The sequence below is a fragment of the Hypanus sabinus genome, chromosome 13, assembly GCF_030144855.1.
Source record: "Hypanus sabinus isolate sHypSab1 chromosome 13, sHypSab1.hap1, whole genome shotgun sequence".
Classification (NCBI taxonomy): Eukaryota; Metazoa; Chordata; class Chondrichthyes; order Myliobatiformes; family Dasyatidae; genus Hypanus; species Hypanus sabinus.
In genome coordinates, this window is record NC_082718.1 from 61,586,436 (window position 1) to 61,604,309 (window position 17,874).

A 17,874-nucleotide genomic window follows, 5' to 3' on the forward strand; every position below is an offset into this window, starting at 1 on the left:
ACTGAATCAGATCAGTTCTTAACAAGATCAATAATTGAAACAGATCAGTCCTGAACCAGATCAGTAATTGCAACAGATCTTTATTTGGACCAGATCAGTAACTGGACCAGATTAGTAATTCAACCAGAACAGTCTTAAACCAGATCATTAACTGAACCGTATCAGTAACTGAACCTGATGAATCCAGAACCAGAGCAGTCCTAAACCATATTATTCCTGATCCAGCTCAGTAACTAAACAAGATCAGTCCTGAACCAAATCAGAACTGAACCAGATCAGTCCTGAATCACATCAGTGACTGAACCAGATCAGTCCTGAACCAGATTATTAACTGAACCAGATCAGTCCTGTACCACATCAGTGACTAAACCAGATCAGTAATTGAACCAGATCAGTAACTGAACCAGATCAGTCCAAAAACAGATCATTAACTGAACCAGGTCAGTCCTGAACCAGAACATTGCTAATCCAGAACAGTAACTAAACCAGATCAGTCCAGAACCAGATCAGTAACTGCAGCAGATCACCCTGAACCAGATCAGTAACTAAGCCAGATCAGTCCTGAATCAGATCAGTAAATGTACCATATCAGTAACTCAACCAGATCAGTAACTGAACCAGATCAGTCCTGAACCAGATAAGTAACTGAACCAGATAAGTAACTGAACCAGATCAGTACTGAACAAGATCAATAATTGAAACAGATCAGTAATTGCAACAGATCTTTAACTGGACCAGATCAGTAACTCAACCAGATTAGTAACTGAACCAGATCAGTAACTGAATCAGATCAGTTCTTAACAAGATCAATAATTGAACCAGATCAGTCCTGAACCAGATCAGTAACTGAACCAGATCAGTCCTGAACCAGATAAGTAACTGAACCAGATCAGTACTGAACAAGATCAATAATTGAAACAGATCAGTCCTGAACCAGATCTGTAACTGCAACAGATCTTTAACTGGACCAGATCAGTAACTGGACCAGATTAGTAATTGTACCAGAACAGTCTTAAACCAGATCATTAACTGAACCAGATCAGTAACTGAACCTGATGAGTCCAGAACCAGAGCAGTCCTGAATCATATTATTCCTGATCCAGATCAGTAACAAAACAAGATCAGTCCTGAACCAGATCAGTAACTGTACCATAACAGTTACTCAACAAGATCAGTAACTGAACCAGATCAGTACCTGAACAAGATCAATAATTGAAACAGATCAGTCCTGAAACAGATCAGTCCTGAACAAGATCACTAATTGAACCAGATCAGTCCTGAAGCAGATCAGTAACTGAATCAGATCAGTCCTGAACAAGATCAATAATTGAAACAGATCAGTCCTGAACCAGATCGGTAATTGCAACAGATCTTTAACTGGACCAGATCAGTCCTGAACCAGATCAGTCCTGAACAATATCAATAATTGAAACAGATCAGTCCTGAAACAGATCAGTCCTGAACAATATCAATAATTGAAACAGATCAGTCCTGAACCAGATCAGTAATTGCAACTGATCTTTAACTGGACCAGATCAGTAACTGGACCAGATTAGTAATTGAACCAGAACAGTCTTAAACCAGATCATTAACTGAACCAGATCAGTAACTGAACCTGATGAGTCCAGAACCAGAGCAGTCCTGAACCATATTATTCCTGATCCAGATCAGTAACAAAACAAGATCAGTCCAAAAACAGATCAGTAACTGAACCAGATCAGTAATTGAACCGGATCAGTAATTGAACCAGATCAGTACTGAACAAGATCAATAATTGAAACAGATCAGTAATTGCAACAGATCATTAACTGGAACAGATCAGTAACTAAACCAGATCAGTAACTAAACCAGATCAGTCCTGAACCAGATCAATAATTGAAACAGATCAGTCCTGAACCAGATCTGTAACTGCAACAGATCTTTAACTGGACCAGATCAGTAACTGGACCAGATTAGTAATTGTACCAGAACAGTCTTAAACCAGATCATTAACTGAACCAGATCAGTATCTGAACCTGATGAGTCCAGAACCAGAGCAGTCCTGAATCATATTATTCCTGATCCAGATCAGTAACAAAACAAGATCAGTCCTGAACCAGATCAGTAACTGTACCATAACAGTTACTCAACAAGATCAGTAACTGAACCAGATCAGTCCTGAACAAGATCAATAATTGAAACAGATCAGTCCTGAAACAGATCAGTCCTGAACAAGATCACTAATTGAACCAGATCAGTCCTGAAGCAGATCAGTAACTGAATCAGATCAGTCCTGAACAAGATCAATAATTGAAACAGATCAGTCCTGAACCAGATCGGTAATTGCAACAGATCAGTAACTGGACCAGATCAGTCCTGAACCAGATCAGTCCTGAACAATATCAATAATTGAAACAGATCAGTCCTGAAACAGATCAGTCCTGAACCAGATCGGTAATTGCAACAGATCAGTAACTGGACCAGATCAGTCCTGAACCAGATCAGTCCTGAACAATATCAATAATTGAAACAGATCAGTCCTGAAACAGATCAGTCCTGAACCAGATCAGTAATTGCAACTGATCTTTAACTGGACCAGATCAGTAACTGGACCAGATTAGTAATTGAACCAGAACAGTCTTAAACCAGATCATTAACTGAACCAGATCAGTAACTGAACCTGATGAGTCCAGAACCAGAGCAGTCCTGAACCATATTATTCCTGATCCAGATCAGTAACAAAACAAGATCAGTCCAAAAACAGATCAGTAACTGAACCAGATCAGTCCAAAAACAGATCATTAACTGAACCAGGTCAGTCCAGAACCAGATCAGTAACTGCAGCAGATCACCCTGAACCAGATCAGTAACTAAGCCAGATCAGTCCTGAATCAGATCAGTAAATGTACCATATCAGTAACTCAACCAGATTAGTAACTGAACTAGATGAGTCCTGAACCAGATCAGTAACTGAACCAGATCAGTAACTGAACCAGATAAGTAACTGAACCAGATCAGTACTGAACAAGATCAATAATTGAAACAGATCAGTAATTGCAACAGATCTTTAACTGGACCAGATCAGTAACTCAACCAGATTAGTAACTGAACCAGATCAGTAACTGAATCAGATCAGTTCTTAACAAGATCAATAATTGAACCAGATCAGTCCTGAACCAGATCAGTAACTGAACCAGATCAGTCCTGAACCAGATAAGTAACTGAACCAGATCAGTACTGAACAAGATCAATAATTGAAACAGATCAGTCCTGAACCAGATCTGTAACTGCAACAGATCTTTAACTGGACCAGATCAGTAACTGGACCAGATTAGTAATTGTACCAGAACAGTCTTAAACCAGATCATTAACTGAACCAGATCAGTAACTGAACCTGATGAGTCCAGAACCAGAGCAGTCCTGAATCATATTATTCCTGATCCAGATCAGTAACAAAACAAGATCAGTCCTGAACCAGATCAGTAACTGTACCATAACAGTTACTCAACAAGATCAGTAACTGAACCAGATCAGTACCTGAACAAGATCAATAATTGAAACAGATCAGTCCTGAAACAGATCAGTCCTGAACAAGATCACTAATTGAACCAGATCAGTCCTGAAGCAGATCAGTAACTGAATCAGATCAGTCCTGAACAAGATCAATAATTGAAACAGATCAGTCCTGAACCAGATCGGTAATTGCAACAGATCTTTAACTGGACCAGATCAGTCCTGAACCAGATCAGTCCTGAACAATATCAATAATTGAAACAGATCAGTCCTGAAACAGATCAGTCCTGAACAATATCAATAATTGAAACAGATCAGTCCTGAAACAGATCAGTCCTGAACCAGATCAGGAATTGCAACTGATCTTTAACTGGACCAGATCAGTAACTGGACCAGATTAGTAATTGAACCAGAACAGTCTTAAACCAGATCATTAACTGAACCAGATCAGTAACTGAACCTGATGAGTCCAGAACCAGAGCAGTCCTGAACCATATTATTCCTGATCCAGATCAGTAACAAAACAAGATCAGTCCAAAAACAGATCAGTAACTGAACCAGATCAGTAATTGAACCGGATCAGTAATTGAACCAGATCAGTACTGAACAAGATCAATAATTGAAACAGATCAGTAATTGCAACAGATCATTAACTGGAACAGATCAGTAACTAAACCAGATCAGTAACTAAACCAGATCAGTCCTGAACCAGATCAATAATTGAAACAGATCAGTCCTGAACCAGATCTGTAACTGCAACAGATCTTTAACTGGACCAGATCAGTAACTGGACCAGATTAGTAATTGTACCAGAACAGTCTTAAACCAGATCATTAACTGAACCAGATCAGTAACTGAACCTGATGAGTCCAGAACCAGAGCAGTCCTGAATCATATTATTCCTGATCCAGATCAGTAACAAAACAAGATCAGTCCTGAACCACATCAGTAACTGTACCATAACAGTTACTCAACAAGATCAGTAACTGAACCAGATCAGTCCTGAACAAGATCAATAATTGAAACAGATCAGTCCTGAAACAGATCAGTCCTGAACAAGATCACTAATTGAACCAGATCAGTCCTGAAGCAGATCAGTAACTGAATCAGATCAGTCCTGAACAAGATCAATAATTGAAACAGATCAGTCCTGAACCAGATCGGTAATTGCAACAGATCTTTAACTGGACCAGATCAGTCCTGAACCAGATCAGTCCTGAACAATATCAATAATTGAAACAGATCAGTCCTGAAACAGATCAGTCCTGAACCAGATCGGTAATTGCAACAGATCAGTAACTGGACCAGATCAGTCCTGAACCAGATCAGTCCTGAACAATATCAATAATTGAAACAGATCAGTCCTGAAACAGATCAGTCCTGAACCAGATCAGTAATTGCAACTGATCTTTAACTGGACCAGATCAGTAACTGGACCAGATTAGTAATTGAACCAGAACAGTCTTAAACCAGATCATTAACTGAACCAGATCAGTAACTGAACCTGATGAGTCCAGAACCAGAGCAGTCCTGAACCATATTATTCCTGATCCAGATCAGTAACAAAACAAGATCAGTCCAAAAACAGATCAGTAACTGAACCAGATCAGTCCAAAAACAGATCATTAACTGAACCAGGTCAGTCCAGAACCAGATCAGTAACTGCAGCAGATCACCCTGAACCAGATCAGTAACTAAGCCAGATCAGTCCTGAATCAGATCAGTAAATGTACCATATCAGTAACTCAACCAGATCAGTAACTGAACCAGATCAGTCCTGAACCAGATAAGTAACTGAACCAGATCAGTAACTGAACCAGATAAGTAACTGAACCAGATCAGTACTGAACAAGATCAATAATTGAAACAGATCAGTAATTGCAACAGATCTTTAACTGGACCAGATCAGTAACTCAACCAGATTAGTAACTGAACCAGATCAGTAACTGAATCAGATCAGTTCTTAACAAGATCAATAATTGAACCAGATCAGTCCTGAACCAGATCAGTAACTGAACCAGATCAGTCCTGAACCAGATCAGTAACTGTACCATATCAGTAACTCAACCAGATAGGTAATTGAACTAGATCAGTCCTGAACCAGATAAGTAACTGAACCAGATCAGTACTGAACAAGATCAATAATTGAAACAGATCAGTCCTGAACCAGATCTGTAACTGCAACAGATCTTTAACTGGACCAGATCAGTAACTGGATCAGATTAGTAATTGTACCAGAACAGTCTTAAACCAGATCATTAACTGAACCAGATCAGTAACTGAACCTGATGAGTCCAGAACCAGAGCAGTCCTGAATCATATTATTCCTGATCCAGATCAGTAACAAAACAAGATCAGTCCTGAACCAGATCAGTAACTGTACCATAACAGTTACTCAACAAGATCAGTAACTGAACCAGATCAGTCCTGAACAAGATCAATAATTGAAACAGATCAGTCCTGAAACAGATCAGTCCTGAACAAGATCACTAATTGAACCAGATCAGTCCTGAAGCAGATCAGTAACTGAATCAGATCAGTCCTGAACAAGATCAATAATTGAAACAGATCAGTCCTGAACCAGATCGGTAATTGCAACAGATCTTTAACTGGACCAGATCAGTCCTGAACCAGATCAGTCCTGAACAATATCAATAATTGAAACAGATCAGTCCTGAAACAGATCAGTCCTGAACAATATCAATAATTGAAACAGATCAGTCCTGAAACAGATCAGTCCTGAACCAGATCGGTAATTGCAACAGATCAGTAACTGGACCAGATCAGTCCTGAACCAGATCAGTCCTGAACAATATCAATAATTGAAACAGATCAGTCCTGAAACAGATCAGTCCTGAACCAGATCAGTAATTGCAACTGATCTTTAACTGGACCAGATCAGTAACTGGACCAGATTAGTAATTGAACCAGAACAGTCTTAAACCAGATCATTAACTGAACCAGATCAGTAACTGAACCTGATGAGTGCAGAACCAGAGCAGTCCTGAACCATATTATTCCTGATCCAGATCAGTAACAAAACAAGATCAGTCCAAAAACAGATCAGTAACTGAACCAGATCAGTCCAAAAACAGATCATTAACTGAACCAGGTCAGTCCAGAACCAGATCAGTAACTGCAGCAGATCACCCTGAACCAGATCAGTAACTAAGCCAGATCAGTCCTGAATCAGATCAGTAAATGTACCATATCAGTAACTCAACCAGATCAGTCCTGAACCAGATAAGTAACTGAACCAGATCAGTAACTGAACCAGATAAGTAACTGAACCAGATCAGTACTGAACAAGATCAATAATTGAAACAGATCAGTAATTGCAACAGATCTTTAACTGGACCAGATCAGTAACTCAACCAGATTAGTAACTGAACCAGATCAGTAACTGAATCAGATCAGTTCTTAACAAGATCAATAATTGAACCAGATCAGTCCTGAACCAGATCAGTAACTGAACCAGATCAGTCCTGAACCAGATCAGTAACTGTACCATATCAGTAACTCAACCAGATAGGTAATTGAACTAGATCAGTCCTGAACCAGATAAGTAACTGAACCAGATCAGTACTGAACAAGATCAATAATTGAAACAGATCAGTCCTGAACCAGATCTGTAACTGCAACAGATCTTTAACTGGACCAGATCAGTAACTGGATCAGATTAGTAATTGTACCAGAACAGTCTTAAACCAGATCATTAACTGAACCAGATCAGTAACTGAACCTGATGAGTCCAGAACCAGAGCAGTCCTGAATCATATTATTCCTGATCCAGATCAGTAACAAAACAAGATCAGTCCTGAACCAGATCAGTAACTGTACCATAACAGTTACTCAACAAGATCAGTAACTGAACCAGATCAGTCCTGAACAAGATCAATAATTGAAACAGATCAGTCCTGAAACAGATCAGTCCTGAACAAGATCACTAATTGAACCAGATCAGTCCTGAAGCAGATCAGTAACTGAATCAGATCAGTCCTGAACAAGATCAATAATTGAAACAGATCAGTCCTGAACCAGATCGGTAATTGCAACAGATCTTTAACTGGACCAGATCAGTCCTGAACCAGATCAGTCCTGAACAATATCAATAATTGAAACAGATCAGTCCTGAAACAGATCAGTCCTGAACCAGATCAGTAATTGCAACTGATCTTTAACTGGACCAGATCAGTAACTGGACCAGATTAGTAATTGAACCAGAACAGTCTTAAACCAGATCATTAACTGAACCAGATCAGTAACTGAACCTTATCAGAAACTCAACAAGATCAGTAACTGAACCAGATCAGTCCTGAACCAGATCAGTAACTGTACCATAACAGTAACTCAACAAGATCAGTAACTGAACCAGATCAGTCCTGAACAAGATCAATAATTGAAACAGATCAGTCCTGAACAAGATCACTAATTGAACCAGATCAGTTCTGAAGCAGATCAGTAACTGAATCAGATCAGTCCTGAACAAGATCAATAATTGAAACAGATCAGTCCTGAACCAGATCGGTAATTGCAACAGACCTTTAACTGGACCAGATCAGTAACTGGACCAGATTAGTAATTGAACCAGAACAGTCTTAAACCAGATCATTAACTGAACCAGATCAGTAACTGAACCTGATGAGTCCAGAACCAGAGCTGTCCTGAACCATATTATTCCTGATCCAGATCAGTAACAAAACAAGATCAGTCCAAAAACAGATCAGTAACTGAACCAGATCAGTCCAAAAACAGATCATTAACTGAACCAGGTCAGTCCAGAACCAGATCAGTAACTGCAGCAGATCACCCTGAACCACATCAGTAACTAAGCCCGATCAGTCCTGAACCAGATCAGTAAATGTACCATATCAGTAACTCAACCAGATTAGTAACTGAACTAGATCAGTCCTGAACCAGATCAGTAACTGAACCAGATCAGTAACTAACTGAACCAGATCAGTAACTGAACCAGATAAGTAACTGAACCAGATCAGTACTGAACAAGATCAATAATTGAAACAGATCAGTAATTGCAACAGATCTTTAACTGGACCAGATCAGTAACTCAACCAGATTAGTAACTGAACCAGATCAGTCCTGAACCAGATCAGTAACTGAATCAGATCAGTTCTTAACAAGTTCAATAATTGAAACAGATCAGTCCTGAACCAGATCAGTAATTGCAACAGATCTTTATTTGGACCAGATCAGTAACTGGACCAGATTAGTAATTCAACCAGAACAGTCTTAAACCAGATCATTAACTGAACCGGATCAGTAACTGAACCTGATGAATCCAGAACCAGAGCAGTCCAGAACCATATTATTCTGATCCAGCTCAGTAACTAAACAAGATCAGTCCTGAACCAAATCAGAACTGAACCAGATCAGTCCTGAATCACATCAGTGACTGAACCAGATCAGTCCTGAACCAGATTATTAACTGAACCAGATCAGTCCTGTACCACATCAGTGACTAAACCAGATCAGTAATTGAACCGGATCAGTAATTGAACCAGATCAGTAACTGAACCAGATCAGTCCAAAAACAGATCATTAACTGAACCAGGTCAGTCCTGAACCAGATCATTGCTAATCCAGAACAGTAACTAAACCAGATCAGTCCAGAACCAGATCAGTAACTGCAGCAGATCACCCTGAACCAGATCAGTAACTAAGCCAGCTCAGTCCTGAACCAGATCAGTAAATGTACCATATCAGTAACTAAACCAGATCAGTAACTAAACCAGATCAGTCCTGAACCAAATAAGTAACTGAACCAGATCAGTACTGAACAAGATCAATAATTGAAACCGATCAGTAATTGCAACAGATCTTTAACTGGACCAGATCATTAACTAAACCAGATCAGTCCTGAACCAGATCAGTAACTGCAGCAGATCACCCTGAACCAGATCAGTAGCTGAATCAGACCGGTCCTGAACCAGATCAGTAACTCAACCAGATCAGTCCTGAACCAGATCAGTAACTGTACCATATCAGTAACTCAACCAGATAGGTAATTGAACTAGATCAGTCCTGAACCAGAGAAGTAACTGAACCAGATCAGTACTGAACAAGATCAATAATTGAAACAGATCAGTCCTGAACCAGATCTGTAATTGCAACAGATCTTTAACTGGACCAGATAAGTAACTGCACCAGATCAGTCCTGAACCAGATCAGTCCTGAAGAAGATCAATAATTGAACAAGATCAGTCCTGAAACAGATCAGTCGTGAATCAGATCAGTAACTGTACCAAAACAGCAACAGAAGCAGATCAGTAACTGAACCAGATCAGTCCTGAACCAGATCAGTAACTGTACCATATCAGAAAGTCAACAAGATCAGTAACTGAACCAGATCAGTCCTGAACCAGATCAGTAACTGTACCATAACAGTAACTCAACAAGATCAGTAACTGAACCAGATCAGTCCTGAACAAGATCAATAATTGAAACAGATCAGTCCTGAAACAGATCAGTCCTGAACAAGATCAATAATTGAACCAGATCAGTCCTGAAGCAGATCAGTAACTGATTCAGATCAGTCCTGAACAAGATCAATAATTGAAACAGATCAGTCCTGAACCAGATCGGTAATTGCAACAGATCTTTAACTGGACCAGATCAGTAACTGGACCAGATTAGTAATTGAACCAGAACAGTCCAAAAACAGATCATTAACTGAACCAGGTCAGTCCAGAACCAGATAATTGCTAATCCAGAACAGTAACTAAACCAGATCAGTCCAGAACCAGATCAGTAACTGCAGCAGATCACTCTGAACCAGATCAGTAACTAAGCCAGATCAGTCCTGATCCAGATCAGTAAATGCACCATATCAGTAACTCAACCAGATCAGTAACGGAACCAGATAAATAACTGAACCAGATCAGTACTGAACAAGATCAATAATTGAAACAGATCAGAAATTGCAACAGATCATTAACTGGACCACATCAGTAACTAAACCAGATCAGTAACTAAACCAGATCAGTCCTGAACCAGATCAGTAACTGCAACAGATCACCCTGAACCAGATCAGTAGCTGAATCAGACCAGTCCTGAAACAGATCAGTAACTGGACTATATAAGTAACTCAACCAGATTAGTAACTGAACCAGATCAGTCCTGAACCAGATCAGTAACTCAACCAGATCAGTCCTGAACCAGATCAGTAACTGTACCATATCAGTAACTCAACCAGATAGGTAATTGAACTAGATCAGTCCTGAACCAGATAAGTAACTGAACCAGATCAGTACTGAACAAGATCAATAATTGAAACAGATCAGTCCTGAACCAGATCTGTAACTGCAACAGATCTTTAACTGGACCAGATCAGTAACTGGACCAGATCAGGCCTGAACCAGATCAGTCCTGAACAAGATCAATAATTGAACAAGATCAGTCCTGAAACAGATCAGTCGTGAATCAGATCAGTAACTGTACCAAATCAGTAACAGAAGCAGATCAGTCCTGAACCAGATCAGTAACTGAACCAGATCAGTCCAGAACCAGATCAGTAACTGTACCTTATCAGAAACTCAACAAGATCAGTAACTGAACCAGATCAGTCCTGAACCAGATCAGTAACTGTACCATAACAGTAACTCAACAAGATCAGTAACTGAACCAGATCAGTCCTGAACAAGATCAATAATTGAAACAGATCAGTCCTGAACAAGATCACTAATTGAACCAGATCAGTTCTGAAGCAGATCAGTAACTGAATCAGATCAGTCCTGAACAAGATCAATAATTGAAACAGATCAGTCCTGAAACAGATCAGTCCTGAACCAGATCGGTAATTGCAACAGATCTTTAACTGGACCAGATCAGTAACTGGACCAGATCAGTCCTGAACCAGATCAGTCCTGAACAATATCAATAATTGAAACAGATCAGTCCTGAAACAGATCAGTCCTGAACCAGATCAGTAATTGCAACTGATCTTTAACTGGACCAGATCAGTAACTGGACCAGATTAGTAATTGAACCAGAACAGTCTTAAACCAGATCATTAACTGAACCAGATCAGTAACTGAACCTGATGAGTCCAGAACCAGAGCAGTCCTGAACCATATTATTCCTGATCCAGATCAGTAACAAAACAAGATCAGTCCTGAACCAAATCAGAACTGAACCAGATCAGTCCTGAATCACATCAGTGACTGAATTAGATCAGTAATTGAATCAGATCAGTAAATAAACCAGATCAGTCCTGAACCAAATCAGAACTGAACCAGATCAGTCCTGAACCAGATTATTAACTGAACCAGATCAGTCCTGTACCACATCAGTGACGAAACCAGATCAGTAATTGAACCGGATCATTAATGGAACCAGATCAGTAACTGAACCAGATCAGTCCAAAAACAGATCAGTAACTGAACCAGATCAGTCCAAAAACAGATCATTAACTGAACCAGGTCAGTCCTGAACCAGATCATTGCTAATCCAGAACAGTAACTAAACCAGATCAGTCCAGAACCAGATCAGTAACTGCAGCAGATCACCCTGAACCACATCAGTAACTAAGCCAGATCAGTCCTGAACCAGATCAGTAAATGTACCATATCAGTAACGCAACCAGATTAGTAACTGAACTAGATGAGTCCTGAACCAGATCAGTCCTGAACCAGATCAGTAACTGAACCAGAGCAGTCCTGAACAAGATCAATAATTGAAACAAGATCAGTCCTGAACCAAATCAGAACTGAACCTGATCAGTCCTGAATCACATCAGTGACTGAATTAGATCAGTAATTGAATCAGATCAGTAAATAAACCAGATCAGTCCTGAACCAAATCAGAACTGAACCAGAGCAGTCCTGAACCAAATCAGAACTGAAACAGATCAATCCTGAACCAGATCAGTAACTGTACCATAACAGTAACTCAACAAGATCAGTAACTGCACCAGATCAGTCCTGAACAAGATCAATAATTGAAACAAGATCAGTCCTGAACCAAATCAGAACTGAACCAGATCAGTCCTGAATCACATCAGTGACTGATTTAGATCAGTAATTGAATCAGATCAGTAAATAAACCAGAGCAGTCCTGAACCAAATCAGAACTGAAACAGATCAGTCCTGAACCAGATCAGTAACTGTACCATAACAGTAACTCAACAAGATCAGTAACTGAACCAGATCAGTCCGGAACCAGATCAGTAACTGAACCATTTCTGTAATTGAACCAGAATATTAACTGAACCAGACCAGTAACCGATCCAGATCATTAACTGATCCAGATTAGTAACTAAACCAGATCAATAACTCATCTCAGATCAGTAACTGAATCAGATCAATCCTGAACCAGGTCAGACCTGAACCAGATCATATCTGGAACCAGTTCAGTAATTGAACCAGATTATTAACTGAACCGGATCAGTAACCGATCCAGATAATTAACTGATCCAGATTAGTAACTAAACCAGGTCAATAAGTCATCTCAGATCAGTAACGGAACTAAATCAATAACTGAACCAGATTAGTCCTGAACCTGATCAGTCCAGAACCAGATCAGAAACTGAATCTGATTCGTTCTGAACCAGATAATTCCTGATCCAGATCAGTCCGGAACCAGATGAGAAACTGAACCAGATCAGTAACTGTACCATATCAGTAACTCAACAAGATCAGTAACTGAACCAGATCAGTCCTGAACCAAATCAGTAACTGAACCAGATCAGTCCTGAACAAGATCAATAATTGAAACAGATCAGTCCTGAACAAGATCAATAATTGAACCAGATCAGTCCTGAACCAGATCCGTAACTATACGATATCAGTAACTCAACCAGATCAGTAACTGAACCAGGTTAGTCCTGAACAAGATCAATAATTGAAACAAGATCAGTCCTGAACCAAATCAGAACTGAACCAGATCAGTCCTGAATCACATCAGTGACTGAATTAGATCAGTAATTGAATCAGATCAGTAAATAAACCATAGCAGTCCTGAACCAAATCAGAACTGAAACAGATCAATCCTGAACCAGATCAGTGACTGTACCATAACAGTAACTCAACAAGATCAGTAACTGAACCAGATCAGTGCTGAACCAGATCAGTAACTGAACCAGATCAGTAACTCAACAAGATCAGTAACTGAACCAGATCAGTCCTGAACCAGATCAGTAACTGAACCAGAGCAGTCCTGAACAAGATCAATAATTGAAACAAGATCAGTCCTGAACCAAATCAGAACTGAACCTGATCAGTCCTGAATCACATCAGTGACTGATTTAGATCAGTAATTGAATCAGATCAGTAAATAAACCAAATCAGAACTGAAACAGATCAGTCCTGAACCAGATCAGTAACTGTACCATAACAGTAACTCAACAAGATCAGTAACTGAACCAGATCAGTCCGGAACCAGATCAGTAACTGAACCATTTCTGTAATTGAACCAGAATATTAACTGAACCAGACCAGTAACCGATCCAGATCATTAACTGATCCAGATTAGTAACTAAACCAGATCAATAACTCATCTCAGATCAGTAACTGAATCAGATCAATCCTGAACCAGGTCAGACCTGAACCAGATCATATCTGGAACCAGTTCAGTAATTGAACCAGATTATTAACTGAACCTGATCAGTAACCGATCCAGATAAATAACTGATCCAGATTAGTAACTAAACCAGGTCAATAAGTCATCTCAGATCAGTAACGGAACTAAATCAATAACTGAACCAGATTAGTCCTGAACCTGATCAGTCCAGAACCAGATCAGAAACTGAACCTGATTCGTTCTGAACCACATAATTCCTGATCCAGATCAGTCCGGAACCAGATGAGAAACTGAACCAGATCAGTAACTGTACCATATCAGTAACTCAACAAGATCAGTAACTGAACCAGATCAGTCCTGAACCAAATCAGTAACTGAACCAGAGCAGTCCTGAACAAGATCAATAATTGAAACAGATCAGTCCTGAACAAGATCAATAATTGAACCAGATCAGTCCTGAACCAGATCCGTAACTATACGATATCAGTAACTCAACCAGATCAGTAACTGAACCAGGTTAGTCCTGAACAAGATCAATAATTGAAACAAGATCAGTCCTGAACCAAATCAGAACTGAACCAGATCAGTCCTGAATCACATCAGTGACTGAATTAGATCTGTAATTGAATCAGATCAGTAAATAAACCATAGCAGTCCTGAACCAAATCAGAACTGAAACAGATCAATCCTGAACCAGATCAGTGATTGTACCATAACAGTAACTCAACAAGATCAGTAACTGAACCAGATCAGTCCTGAACCAAATCAGTAACTGAACCAGAGCAGTCCTGAACAAGATCAATAATTGAAACAGATCAGTCCTGAACAAGATCAATAATTGAACCAGATCAGTCCTGAACCAGATCCGTAAATATACGATATCAGTAACTCAACCAGATCAGTAACTGAACCAGGTTAGTCCTGAACAAGATCAATAATTGAAACAAGATCAGTCCTGAACCAAATCAGAACTGAACCAGATCAGTCCTGAATCACATCAGTGACTGAATTAGATCTGTAATTGAATCAGATCAGTAAATAAACCATAGCAGTCCTGAACCAAATCAGAACTGAAACAGATCAATCCTGAACCAGATCAGTGATTGTACCATAACAGTAACTCAACAAGATCAGTAACTGAACCAGATCAGTCCTGAACCAAATCAGTAACTGAACCAGAGCAGTCCTGAACAAGATCAATAATTGAAACAGATCAGTCCTGAACAAGATCAATAATTGAACCAGATCAGTCCTGAACCAGATCCGTAAATATACGATATCAGTAACTCAACCAGATCAGTAACTGAACCAGGTTAGTCCTGAACAAGATCAATAATTGAAACAAGATCAGTCCTGAACCAAATCAGAACTGAACCAGATCAGTCCTGAATCACATCAGTGACTGAATTAGATCTGTAATTGAATCAGATCAGTAAATAAACCATAGCAGTCCTGAACCAAATCAGAACTGAAACAGATCAATCCTGAACCAGATCAGTGATTGTACCATAACAGTAACCCAACAAGATCAGTAACTGAACCAGATCAGTCCTGAACAAGATCAATAATTGAAACAAGATCAGTCCTGAACCAAATCAGAACTGAACCAGATCAGTCCTGAATCACATCAGTGACTGAATTAGATCAGTAATTGAATCAGATCAGTAAATAAACCAGAGCAGTCCTGAACCAAATCAGAACTGAAACAGATCAGTCCTGAACCAGATCAGTAACTGTACCATAACAGTAACTCAACAAGATCAGTAACTGAACCAGATCAGTGCTGAACCAGATCAGTAACTGAACCAGATCAGTAACTCAACAAGATCAGAAACTGAACCAGATCAGTCCTGAACCAGATCAGTAACTGAACCATAGCAGTCCTGAACCAAATCAGAACTGAAACAGATCAATCCTGAACCAGATCAGTAACTGTACCATAACAGTAACTCAACAAGATCAGTAACTGCACCAGATCAGTCCTGAACAAGATCAATAATTGAAACAAGATCAGTCCTGAACCAAATCAGAACTGAACCAGATCAGTCCTGAATCACATCAGTGACTGATTTAGATCAGTAATTGAATCAGATCAGTAAATAAACCAGAGCAGTCCTGAACCAAATCAGAACTGAAACAGATCAGTCCTGAACCAGATCAGTAACTGTACCATAACAGTAACTCAACAAGATCAGTAACTGAACCAGATCAGTCCGGAACCAGATCAGTAACTGAACCATTTCTGTAATTGAACCAGAATATTAACTGAACCAGACCAGTAACCGATCCAGATCATTAACTGATCCAGATTAGTAACTAAACCAGATCAATAACTCATCTCAGATCAGTAACTGAATCAGATCAATCCTGAACCAGGTCAGACCTGAACCAGATCATATCTGGAACCAGTTCAGTAATTGAACCTGATTATTAACTAAACCAGATCAGTATCCGATCCAGATCATTAAATGGTCCAGATCAGTAACTAAACCAGATCAATAACTGATCTCAGATCAGTAACATAAGCAGATCAAAAACTGAACCAGAGCAGTCCTGAAGCAGAGTAAAACTGAACCTGATCAGACCTGAACCAGATCAGTACCTCAACCAGATTAGTAATTGAACCAGATCAGTCCTTAACCAGATGATGAACTGAACCAGATCAGTCCTGAACCAGATCAGTAATTGAAACAGTTCAGTAACTGTACCAAATCAGTAAATGAACTTGATCAGACCTGAACCAGATCAGTCCTGATCCAAATTAGTAACTGAACCTGATCAGACCTGAACCAGATCAGTCCTGTTCCAAATTAGTAACTGAAACTGATCAGACCTGAACCAGATCATTTAATCAACCAGATTAGTAATTGATCCAGATCCGTTTTAAACCAGATCATTAACTGAACCAGATAAGTAACTGAACCTGATTAGTCCAAAACCAGAGCAGTCCTGAACCAGATCAGTCCTGAACAAGATCAATAATTGAACCAGATCAGCCCTGAACCAGATCAGTCCTGAACAAGATCAATAACTCAACCAGATCAGTCCTGAACCAGATCCGTAACTGTACGAAATCAGTAACTCAACCAGATCAGTAACTGAACCAGATCAGTCCTTATCCAGATCAGTAACTGTACCTTATCAGAAACTCAACAAGATCAGTAACTGAACCAGATCAGTCCTGAACCAGATCAGTCCTGAACAAGATCAATAACTCAACCAGATCAGTCCTGAACCAGATCAGTCCTGAACCAGATCCGTAACTGTACGAAATCAGTAACTCAACCAGATCAGTAACTGAACCAGATCAGTCCTTATCCAGATCAGTAACTGAATCATATCAGTCCTGAACAAGATCTATAATTGAACCAGATCCGTCCTGAACCAGATCAGTAACTCAACCAGATTAGTAATTGAACCAGAACAGTCTTAAACCAGATCATTAACTGAACCAGGTCAGTAACTGAACCTGATTAGTCCAAAACCAGAGCAGTCCTGAACCATATTATTCCTGATCCAGATCAGAAACTAAACAAGATCAGTCCTGAACCAAATCAGAACTGAACCAGATCAGTCCTGAATCACATCAGGGACTGAACCAGATCAGTAATTGAATCAGATCAGTAAATAAACCAGAGCAGTCCTGAACCAAATCAGAACTGAACCAGATCAGTCCTGAAACAGATCAGTAACTGAACCAGATCAGTCCTGAACCATTTCACTAATTGAATCAGATTATTAACTGAACCTGATTAGTAACCGATCCAGATAATTAACTGATCCAGATTAGTAACTAAACCAGGTCAATAAGTCATCTCAGATCAGTAACGGAACTAAATCAATAAC